The 12,440-nt window shown below is 46.1% G+C and overlaps 1 protein-coding gene and 1 long non-coding RNA gene across 2 annotated transcripts in view; one reads left to right on the top strand and one right to left on the bottom strand.

The window, feature by feature from the left end:
- The window catches only part of nkx1.2lb (NK1 transcription factor related 2-like,b), a 38,722-nt gene that overhangs the window by 7,141 nt on the left and 19,141 nt on the right, over positions 1–12,440 (bottom strand). The gene's annotated exons all lie outside the window — the stretch shown is intronic.
- Positions 8,462–12,119, top strand: LOC133485093 (uncharacterized). The gene is made up of 3 exons (XR_009790597.1): positions 8,462–11,601; positions 11,690–11,860; positions 11,953–12,119. It is a non-coding gene; the product is annotated as an uncharacterized LOC133485093 (long non-coding RNA).

Here is a 12,440-nt window from a genome sequence, read left to right as displayed (position 1 = left end):
TGCAAGAGGGAAGAAGCTGTTGGAATGTCTACTAGTTCTAGTTTGCATTGATCGGTAGCGCCTACCTGAGGGAAGGAGCTGGAAGAGCTGGTGACCAGGGTGGGGAGGGTCCGAGAGGATTTTGCACGCCCTTGTCTTAGTTCTGGCAGCGTGCAAGTCCTCAAGGGTGGGTAGGGGGGTACCGACAATCCTTTCAGCAGTTTTGATTGTCCGTTGCAGTCGGAGTTTGTCCTTTTTTGTAGCAGCACCAAACCAGACTGTGATGGAAGAACAGAGGACTGATTCGATGACCGCTGTGTAGAACTGTCTCAGCAGCTCCGGTGGCAGGCCATGCTTTCTCAAAAGGCCCTTCTGCTGGGCCTTTTTGAGGACGGAGTTGATGTTGGTCGCCCACTTCAGGTCCTGGGAGATTGTAATTCCCAGGAACTTGAAGGTCTCGACGGTTGACACAAGGCAGCTGGACAGCGTGAGGGGCAGCTGTGGCGAAGGATGCCTCCTGAAGTCCACGATCATCTCTACAGTCTTGAGCGTGTTCAGCTCCAGGTTGTGTCGGCCGCACCACAGCTCCAGCCGCTCCGCTTCCTGTCGATATGCAGACTCGTCACCGTCCTTGATGAGGCCGATGACAGTGGTGTCATCTGCAAACTTCAGGAGTTTGACAGTCGGGTTCGCTGAGGTGCAGTCGTTCGTGTAGAGAGAGAAGAGCAGCGGAGAGAGGACACAACCTTGGGGCGCCCCAGTGCTGATGCTGCGTGTGGATGAGGTGGCCTCCCCCAGCCTGACCTGCTGTGTCCTGCCCGTCAGAAAGCTGTAAATCCACTGGCAGATGGCAGGTGAGACGCTGAGCTGGAGAAGCTTGGATGAAAGGAGTTCAGGGATGATGGTGTTGAACGCTGAGCTGAAGTCCACGAACAGGATCCTCGCGTAGGTCCCTGCACTGTCGAGGTGTTCTAGGATGAAGTGCAGTCCCATGTTGACTGCATCATCCGCAGATCTGTTCGCTTGGTAGGCAAACTGCAGGGGGTCCAGCAGGGGACCTGTGACACTCTTGAGGTGGTCCAGCACAAGACGTTCAAAGGACTTCATGACCACAGATGTCAAAGCGACAGGCCTGTAGTCATTCAGACCCGAGATTGCAGGTTTCTTGGGGACTGGGATGATGGTGGAGCGTTTGAAGCAGGATGGAACTTTGCACATTTCCAGTGATCTGTTGAAGATCTGAGTGAAGACTGGCGCGAGCTGGTCCGCGCAGACTTTGAGGCAGGATGGAGACACGTGGTCCGGGCCTGCCGCTTTGTTAATCTTTTGTTGTTTGAAGATGCGTCTCACATCCTGTTCATGGATGGTTAACGCAGAGGTCAGAGGTGTGATTGTGGTCGCGGGTGCGGCCGGGTTGGTGTGTGGTGTGAAACTGTCCTTTTCAAATCTGCAGTAGAAGGTATTCAAGTCGTTGGCTAGTGTGCTATTGTTCTCAGCTTGGGGGGATCGTCGCTTGTAATTAGTCAGCGACTGGAATGCATGCCAGACTGATTTAGAGTCGTTTGCGCTAAACTGTTTTTCCAACTTTGCTGTATAGATCCTCTTTGCAATGTTAATTTCTTTGGTCAGCTGGTTTCTAGCTCGATTATACAGGGCCCTGTCCCCGCTCTGATATGCGTCCTCCTTAGCTTGGCGAAGCTGCTTAAATTTAGCAGTGAACCACGGCTTATTGTTGTTGAATGTGCGAAATGATTTTGTTGGAACACAGACCTCTTCACAGAAACTGATATAGGATGTAACAGTGTCCGTATATTCATCCAGGCTGCCAGCTGAATTTTCAAAGACACTCCAGTCTGTGCAGTCTAAGCAGCTTTGAAGTTCCATCTTGGCTTCATTTGTCCACTTTTTGACTGTTTTCACTGTAGGCTTCGCACATTTAAGTTCTTGCCTGTACGTCGGTATTAAGTGAATTAAGCAGTGATCAGACGAGCCCAAGGCTGCACGAGGTATAGCACGGTATGCGTTTTTTACCGTGGTGTAGCAGTGGTCTAAAGTATTATTTTCCCTGGTAGGACAGTCGATGTGCTGCTTGTATTTAGGGAGTTCGTGGTTGAGTTTTCCTTAGTTTTCATTAAATTTTCTCTAAATTAAACTTGTTTTGTACTGTGCTTGAGTGCAACATTTGACCGCTGAATTCGAGAACTAATATCCTATTGAATGTAGCGAGCCTTCTAGAGAACAGAGATTGATAGAGGTTTTTCGCCCCTTTCCCTACAAAACTACAAATGGAAAGAGATGTGGTGCCCTATACAAAACAAAGATAGCTTTGATTGTAACATTCTAACGTTATTTTTGAGTGAACTCAGGCATTTACTCTCTGACCCTCCCTTGTAAAATTAATTACACTTTTATCCAAGCCAATATATGATTCATCATGGAGGAACTGCTGACACACTCCAGCCATGAGGCCTAGCATTGTCATGAATAAGAAGGAACCAAGGGCCTACTGCACCAGCATATGGTCTCACAATGGGTCTGAGGATCTTATCCTGGTACCTAATGGCAGTCAGGGGTCCTCTGGCTACAACATGGAGGGCTGTGCGGTCTTCCAAAGAAATGCCTCCACACACCATTACTGACCCACCGCCAAACCGGTCGTGCCGGAGGATGCTGCAGGCAGCAGAACGTTCCCTATGGCGTCTCCAGACTCAGTCACGCCTGTCACACGTGCTCAGTGTGAACCTGCTCTCATCCGTGAAGAGCACAGGGCACCAGTGGCGAATCTGCCAATCTTGTTGTTTTCTGGTAAATGCCAATCGACCTGCACTTATGGACGTCGCGCCATCATACCGCCCTCATGAAAATATTAAACAATTTTAATGATGTAGTACATTTGTGAGTGCACTATAAGTGCACTATGTTATGTTTATGGATGTGTTTATTATATTATCTATTGGTGTTCATTAGCACTTTATTTGCAATATCATTGGAGAATTGTTCAAAATGTCAACTTAGTTCTTACTAGGCTCTTACCAATCCATCCATCCATGTTCTACACTGCTTATCCTGTTCAGGGACAAAGGGAGGAACCTATCCCAGCTGACTTTGTTTGGACGAGTTGCCAGTCAATCGCAGGGCAGGCTGTTACCAAGTTCTGAGCAAATAAATTGCACGCATTCAAGTAAAACATGTTCTTGTAAGACATTTTGACAAAATTGCATTTTTGTCAAAGTATTGGGGTCTTTTTTAAAGTTACTTTAAATTCTGCAAGCAAGTAATTAACTGTGATTACATATGATTAATCAAAATTCAAGCGTGATTAATCTGATTACTCGCATATAGGACAATACATAGCAGTATGAGTGTAGGTATGATGGTCTGTGATGTGCTCTTTATAATGCTTATCAGGCACGTGCACAGACATTTTTGGGGGGAAGTGCTCAAGTAAAAAAAGCCACCCATTCCAAAATTATTCATACAAGTAACAAAAATCCGTAGTATGGAGTTAACTTATGTAACTTATTGTTAAGACAGCCAGTAACACGACTTTTAACAAAGTAAGTGGAGGCTACAGTTGATATATGTGGCACAATGGTTAAGATCATCGCCTGCCACCGTGGGGGACCTAGGTTCAAAACCCTGACTGGACCATCCGCCAACATCCCCCGGACTCACGGCTGTGGTGTCCTTGAGCAAGGCACTGATACCCCGAAATGCTCCCCGGGCGCTTCAGCTTCCCCCTGCTCCAGTGTGTTCCACTAACGTGTATGTGTTCACTGTGATGGGTTAAATGCAGAGAACAAATTTCGTGTGCATGCATGCATGTTCGTGACAATAAAAGATGATGCTTCTTCTTCTTCTTCTATAAAGTCAACACACTCCTGTTTAAATGACAGGTTTTCAGAAGGAGATGGATGGTAGCTGGGGGCAAAGAGGGGAACATATGTCCAGTATACGCAACTTCAAAATGCTGCATTGTATAATGGCGGAAATGGGTGCTGACACTTACATATATCTTTGTTTAGTACGCAAATATGCAAATTGGACAACAAAGAAAAGCTGAACTACTGCAAAAACTTGCCTTGGAAAAAAAAAAGCATGCAGCTGAGCATGCAGCATGTGAATGATCGGAGAGAAGTGTGCGCGTGTGTGTGCGTGCGCACAACGACGAGGAGGAGCCAGGCGCTCAGCGGAGTGGATGAGAGACAGCAGCATAGGGGCTGTTAGGGACATTGTTCAGGATTAGCTCTCACACTTACTATTCAAATGCTTTCACACACACACAAACTACTGAAAGGCTCTCATAAGGACTACTACTCAAACACTCTCATACGTACGAGTCTTGCTCACACTACTCTACACTACTCAAATGCTCTCATTACTACTCACTCAAATGATCTCATTTAGACTATTCAAATGCTCATTTACACTAGTCAAATGCTCTCATTTACACTACTCAAATGCTCTCATTTACACTAGACAAATGCTCTAATTTACTCTACTCAAATGCTCTCATTTACACTACTCAAATGCTCTCATTGGCAAAGTCAAATGCTCTCATTTACACTACTCAAATGCTTTCATTTGCAGTACTCAAATGCTCTCATTTGCACTACTCAAATGCTCTCATTGACACTAGTCAAATGCTCTCATTTACACGACTCAAATGCTCTCATTGACACGACTCAAATGCTCTCATACACGCGTCTTGCTCTCATCAACACTACTCAAATGCTCTCATTTACACTACTCAAATGCTCTCATTGACACTAGTCAAATGCTCTCATTTACACTACTCAAATTCTTTCATTTGCACTACTCAAATGCTCTCATTTACACAATTCAAATGCTCTCATTGCACTAGTCAACTGCTCTCATTGACACTACTCAAATGCTCTCATTGACACTACTCAAATGCTCTCATACGCATGCGTCTTGCTCTCATCAACACTACTCAAATGCGTTCACGTGTCAATCATGCTCACACCTGAATAGTGTAAATCTTTTATTAGGTAGTTCAATTCAAAAAGTGAAATTATCGAGATGAACTGCACACACTCAGAGTGAAGTATTTCATATTTAAAATATGTATTATTTTGATGATTGCAGCACAAAGCAAATAAAAAAATTCCCCATATTGAGAAACTAAAATATAACGTCAAACGAAATAGTGAATGAATTCAAGAAATAGTGATTTTTAATGTAGAAATTAGGCTGAAATTTGCCCACTGAAGGATACTTCAGTGTTTAATCACTATGAGTACTGAAGAAAAACCTTTCAACTATATTCTAATTTATTGAGATGTACCTATATTTAAAAAAGTCATGAAATATTTGACTCTGACTGTGTGTAGTCTAGGCGGCACAGTGCCCGAGTGGTTAGAGCGTCAGCCTCACAGTTCTGAGGAGCCGGGTTCAATCCCTGGCCCCGCCTGTGTGGAGTTTGCATGTTCTCCCCGTGCTTGCGTGGGTTTTCTCCGGGCACTCCCACATCCCAAAAACATGCATTAATTGGATACTCTAAATTGCCCGTAGGTGTGACTCTGAGTGCGAATGGTTGGTTGGTTGGTTGTTTGTTTGTGCCCTGTTTGGCTGCCAACCAGTTCAGGGTGTACCCCGCCTCCTGCCCGATGAGAGCTGGGCTAGGCTCCAGCACGCCCGCAACCCTAGTGAGGAGAAGCGGCTCAGAAAATGGATGGATGTGTGTAGTCTGGAGTGCATATCTATGACACGAGTTTCACAACAACAATTAAATTCCTTCATTCCCTTTGGACACCTCATTAGGTACAACCGGCGCAGGTGATCTTAAACGCGACTATCCAGTCATCCTGCCTGCAACGAACCGTATACGTTTCAGATTGTAACGCAGCGTGTTGAAACTCTGCCTTGAGTCCAGGAGTAAACACACGTCCACTGCGCTTTACCCTGAAAGGCACATTTATTCGGCAGCATCCGCGTCCGAATAATGCCGTCTCGCTCTTGATAGACGAGCCAGCCTAGCCCTACTTCATACACGACACGGCTTCTGATTGGCCGACCATTACGTCATATCCTTCAGCACCTACACATTAAAAGCAACCATTTTAAATCAATGAGGAAAAGCGTTATTGAAACACAATAATCAAAAAGTATACAACATATATACATTAATAATATATATGTATGTACTATACAGTATAATGCTATGTTACGCTACTGCTCAAGTTAGGCTTACTATTGTGCTTTATGGCTGTTGGTCAATGCCATATTTTATTTTGAAACCACTTACTTTTCAACTCATATAAATACACGCCTCAAATATTTGCACACATACAGGTCAAACACACTCACATGAACATGTCAAATCTATTCACATACCATCCTCAAATCCATTCATAAAATATACACAAATCCTTTCACATTTCCACCTCAAATGCTCGCATACATACTTGTGGGAGATTTATTTTAAGATAGATAGATTTTGACAAATGTTTAAAACTTTGGGGAACAACACCAGATGACAGACTGCGATTAATAATAACCAAAACCGACTGTTCTATAGGATGCTATTAGGGTTCCTCCACAAGTATGGAAAAGTATGGAATTTGATTTCATAAATTTACAGGTCTGGAAAAGTATGGAAAATGGAAACTATTGTATGGAAAAATATTCATGTTTCCAAGACTGTTACAACAACTCTGTTTTCTATCCATCCATCCATCCATTTTCTGAGCCGCTTCTCCTCACTAGGGTCGCAGGCGTGCTGGAGCCTATCCGAGCCAATCGCAGGGCACATAGAAACAAACAACCATTCACACTCACAGTCATGCCTACGGGCAATTTAGAGTCTCCAATTAATGCATGTTTTTGGGATGTGGGAGGAAACCGGAGTGCCTGGAGAAAACCCACGCAGGCACGGGGAGAACATGCAAACCCCACACAGGCGGGGCCGGGGATTGAACCCAGGTCCTCAGAACTGTGAGGCTGACGCTCTAACCAGTCGCCCACTGTGCCGCCACTCTGTTTTCTAAAACTAAAAATTATGAATATCTAAAAAAAATATAGCGATCGTGATTTTTTTTTTAAGGCACTTGGAAGCGCAGCTACAATGTTTTTGTCAGAGCACACAGTTTTAGACCATGCTCTTGGTGAGTACTCGGTTCTGATTGGCTCAGTAAATTCCATCAGTGTACATAATCAGCTGATTCCCTTCAAACGTCTCAAGTAATTCCTGTCAAAAATCAATCCATTGTTCCAAATTAATGCACTGCAACCATAACCATTAGATTATACGAGCAAACATGACAACTTGACAGTCAGATTTTCTAATAAATTAATGTGAAGCACTCTGAGGGCAGAAATGAGTGAATTTAAACAATAATGAGTGATTTAATCATTTACTTTATTTGGTGATTACAGCACCTTTAATGAGTGGGATTCTGCTGAGAAATTAAGGGGATAATGCAGAGACAGAAACAGCACAAAGAGTTAGCCCTGTAAGATTTAAATCAACTTCCAGATGAGAAGGATGAAATCAATGCGAAGAAAACAAATAGACAATTAAAATGCAGAGACATTTCCTGGCAGAAAAAAATGACAAATACGAACTGAACTAGGGCTGTCACTATCGAATTTTTTTAGAATCGATTATCCTACCGACTATTCCATCGAGTACTCCAATAATCCACGCCCCCACCCCAAAAACTAACATGCATTGAGGGCTGGTCTTCAGAATCAGAATCATCTTTATTTGACAAGTATGTCCAAAAAACACACAAGGAATTTGTCTTCTATCCTTCAATCCTGTTTCAAACGCTCCACCATCATCGCAGTCCCAAAGATACCTGCAATCTCGGGTCTGAATGACTACAGGCCTGTCACTCTGACATCTGTAGTCATGCAGTCCTTTGAACGCCTCATGCTGGACTACCTCAAGAGCGTCACAGGTCCTGCTGGAGCCCCTGCAGTTTGCCTACCGATGCTGCGGATGATGCAGTCAACATGGGACTGCACTTCATCCTAGAACACCTCGACAGTGCAGGGACCTACGCGAGGATCCTGTTCGTGGACTTCAGCTCAGCATTCAACACCATCATCCCTGAACTCCTTTTATCCAAGTTTCTCCAGCTCAGCGTCTCACCTGCCATCTGCCAGTGGATTTACAGTTTCCTGACGGGCAGGACACAGCAGGTGATGCTAGGGGAGGCCACCTCATCTATACGCACCACCAGCACTGGGGCACCCCAAGGTAGTGTCCTCTCTGCGCTGCTCTTCTCTCGCTACACAAACGACTGCACCTCAATGCACCCGGCTGTCAAACTCCTGAAGTTTGCAGACAACACCACAGTCATCAGCCTCATGAAAGACGGTGACAAATCTGTGTATCTACAGGAACTGGAGCGCCTGGAGCTGTGGTGTGGCTGACACAACCTAGAGCTGAACACGCTCAAGACTGTAGAGATGATCGTGGACTTCAGGAGGCATCCTTCACCACAGCTGACCCTCATACTGTTCAATTGCCCTGTGTCAAGCGTCAAGACCTTCATGTTTCTGGGAATTACGGTCTATCAGGACCTGAATTGGGAGATCAACATCAACTCCATCCTCAAAAAGCCCCAGCTGAGGATGTACTTCCTGTGGCTTCTGAGGAAGCATGGCCTGCCACAGGAGCTGTTGAGGCAGTTTTCCAATATCATCGAATTAGTCCTGGTTCTTCCATCACAGTCTGGTTTGGTGATGCTACAAAAAAGGACAAACGCCGACTGCAACGGAAATCATAACTGCTGAAAAGATTGTAGGCGGCCATCTACCCACCCTTGAGGACTTGCACGCTGCCAGAACTAAGACAAGAGCATGCAAAATCCTCTTTGACCCTCCACATCCTGGTCACCACCTCTTCCAGCTCCTTCCCTCAGGTAGGCACTACCGAACAATGCAAACTAAAACAAGCAGACATTCCAACAGCTTCTTCCCTCTTGCCATTAACTTCTTAAACACTTAATTTACAATTCCATTCCAACATGCTGCCAATTTTTTGTCTTGAGTTTGTTGTCACATTTCTGTCGGGCCAATTTTTCATTACTCGTGCACTCACTGAAATAGGCTCGCCACGCTGCACTATTTGCATATCTGTTGTTGACCAATACTGGCCACTGATGTGCCTGAGTAACATCTGCAACATTTGCACAATCGACATTCTCCCAGATTATCGCACTACTAGTCACTTTAAACTGCATACATTTCTTGACCATTACGCCCTGAATTAGTCACCAGCCAATCACAGGGAACACATAGACAAACAACCATTCGCACTGACATTCACACCTACAGACAATTTAGAGTCCATGCATGTTTTTGGAATCTGGGAGGAAACCGGAGTACCTGGAGAAAACCAACGTGGGCACGAGGAAAAAATGCAAACTCCACATAGGTGAGGCGTTTGAACACCAGTCCTCAGAACTGTGAGGCGGATGTGCTAACAACCGAACCCAGTGAAGATTCAAGCAGTCGTTGATTGGCCCATTCCCTACACCTGTAAAGAGCTGCAACGTTTCCTGAGATTTGCCAATTTCTACCAAAGATTCATCAGTAATAAAAGTGGCCATACGTCTCACCAGCCTCACCTCCACCAGCTCTCCCTTCCAGTGGACTCCTGCTACATCCCAAGCCTTCGAGCGTCTCAATGAACTATTCACCAGTGCACCCGTCCTGAGACACCCGGACCCCTCCCTCCAATTTGTTGTAGAGGTTGACGCCTCTGACACTTGAGCAGCGACTGTTCTCTCCCCGAAGGAACCTTCTTTTCCCGTCGCCTCTCTCCGTCGGAACGCAACTATGACGTTGGAAATCAGGAACTGTTAGCCATTGTCTGGGCTTTAGATGAATGGAGGCATTTGCTGTAGGGGATCGTTACTCCCTTCATCATCTGGACCGACCATTAAAATCTTGCTTACCTCCATTCCGCTAAACGGTTGAATCCCCGTCAAGCTCTTGGGCACTATTCCTCAGCCGATTTAATTTCAGCCTCTCCTTCCGCCCTGGTTCCCGTAACGGGAAGCCTGATGCCCTCCCTTCCTGCCTCCTGCTTTGTTGGCGCGACCACGTGGGAGATTGAACGGGTGGTTAAGGAGGCTCAGACGTCACAACCGGATCCCAAGACCGGACCTCCTAATCGACTGTTCGTGCCCAATTCCGCGCGCTCTGACGTCCTCCAGTGGGCCCACAATTCTAAGTTTACCTGTCACCCCGGAATCACCCACAACATCCAGTTCATTCAACAACACTTCTGGTGGCCCAGCCTGGTTAACTCATTTAATCCCAGCCATTTTTCAAAAGAGAACACCGCTCAGTACCAGCCATTTGAGAGGATTTTGACCGATCTTTCAAGGCACACAGAATGTTGTGTTCTATGGCTATGTAAACATGACACCCACCAAAAAAAAAAAAAAAAAAGATTAGAGTTCCATCTTTCAATCAAAAAAAAGTTTCTACCGTTTTCCATTCTTTAGTAATTTGTGGTGGAACATAGGTAAGTAATACCATCCATCCATCCATCCATTTTCTGAGCCGCTTCTCCTCACTAGGTTCGCGGGCGTGCTGGAGCCTATCCCAGGTGTCATCGAGCAGGAGGCGGGGTACACCCTGAACTGGTTGCCAGCCAATCGCAGAGCACATACAAACAAACAACCATTCGCACTCACAGTCATGCCTGCGGGCAATTTAGAGTCTCCAATTAATGCATGTTTTTGGGATGTGGGAGGAAACCGGAGTGCCCGGAGAAAACCCACGCAGGCATGGGGAGAACATGCAAACTCCACACAGGCGGGGCCAGGGATTGAACCCGGGTCCTCAGAACTGTGAGGCTGACGCTCTAACCAGTCATCCACCGTGCCACCGTAAGTAATACCAAAATTCTAAATTGTATGATGCACTGCTGTCATCCAGTGTCCGTTTTTATGGGGATTAAAATTGCTCTCTGGGTTAATCCTATGGTGAGGAGTGACGTCAGCCCCCTTCTGAAGCCTATGGCGCACAATAACGTAAAAGACGTAAAACTATGTCTTTGGGATTAGATGATCAAGTTCTAGAAGACGTGAAACTAAGTTTTTGGTATTAAATGGATTAAAGGCACCCGGGAATTCGTCCTTGCTCCGTCTGTGCCCGAGGCAAGGCTTCACATCAACCCCCAGCTGGATTGCTGTGCCCCTTACCCATTCTGAGCCCCCCTGGTCCCACATCTCCCGGGACTTCGTCACCAGCCTACCCCCATTTGAAGGTAACACTGTCATCCTCACCATTATTGACCGGTTCTCCAAGTGTGTTCACTATGTACCTCTTCCCAAATTGCCCTCTGGTTTTGAAACTGTTAACCTCCTTGTCAATCATGTGTTTTAAACTCCACGGAATTCCGTTGGACTTCGTCTCGGACCGAGGGCCGCAGTTCTCCTCCCAAGTTTGTAAGGAGTTCTGTAAGGTGGTGGGCGCAGCAGCCAGTCTGTCTTCTGGATACCATCCACAGTCCAACAGCAAATCAGAGTCTTGAGTCGGCTCTTCGCTGCGTTACCGCACGTAATCCCACCTCCTAGAGTACCTTTCTCCCTTGGATTGACTATGCCCACAACTCCCTCACCAGCTCCGCCACAGGTATGTCTCCTTTCATGGCATGTTACGGTTTCCAATCTCCGTTGTTTAAGGAACAGGAGCATACACTGTCATAGTCTGTCATCTGCAGTTCCTTTTTTAGAACTTGGGGGGCGCTTGGTGCCTCACCTTCCCTGCTCTCTCTCTCACTGGTCACCACCACCCCCTCACCTGTGCACCTGTTCATCAGCACTCATCACTGCCGGTATTTAAGATCGCCAGATCCAAGAGTTCGGCGCCAGAGTATGGACGTACACTAGTGGTACACCAGCCAACTCTCATGACAATTCTTGTAAGTTACTCGACTCCCCGCTATTGGGCTTACCCCATTGTGTTCTTCTTCTCCTCCTCCAGTGCTCCTTCCGTGTCACCTGCCTCGCCGTCTGTCCCAACCACGCCACCAAGCACTTCCTCCTGCCCGAGCCCCCCCACTTCCTGCATGTTCCCTGCTTCGGCCAACCACCCTCCCTCCTCGAACATCCAGCCTCCGAGATATCCTTCAATAAACCATTCTAAGTTACTTCCTCCGCTTCCACCTGCTTTTGGGTCCAATTCTATAACACACGAGCACCGATCGTGACAAAAATATCCCTTACAGCTGCTCCCCTGTCGTTTTCGGCAGTGTTTTTCACTGGCCCAAAGCTGTGTCCATCTGTAACAAATGTCTGTGCGGTAAACATGGACAGTGGCTAAACATCGTTTCGGCCGGCGCAAATTGGCTCCGGTGGCGCAAATATGTTTTTATTCATTTTTATTGCCTTGGGGTAGACATATTTTCAGCGACCAATTTTTGTGGTCGCCTTAGCAGAGTTAGTTGATATTTTTTTTCATAGCCCTAACCT

Source organism: Phyllopteryx taeniolatus, chromosome 10 (assembly GCF_024500385.1).
Source record: "Phyllopteryx taeniolatus isolate TA_2022b chromosome 10, UOR_Ptae_1.2, whole genome shotgun sequence".
NCBI classification, from domain to species: domain Eukaryota; kingdom Metazoa; phylum Chordata; class Actinopteri; order Syngnathiformes; family Syngnathidae; genus Phyllopteryx; species Phyllopteryx taeniolatus.
This window is presented reverse-complemented; position numbering and strand designations above follow the sequence as displayed.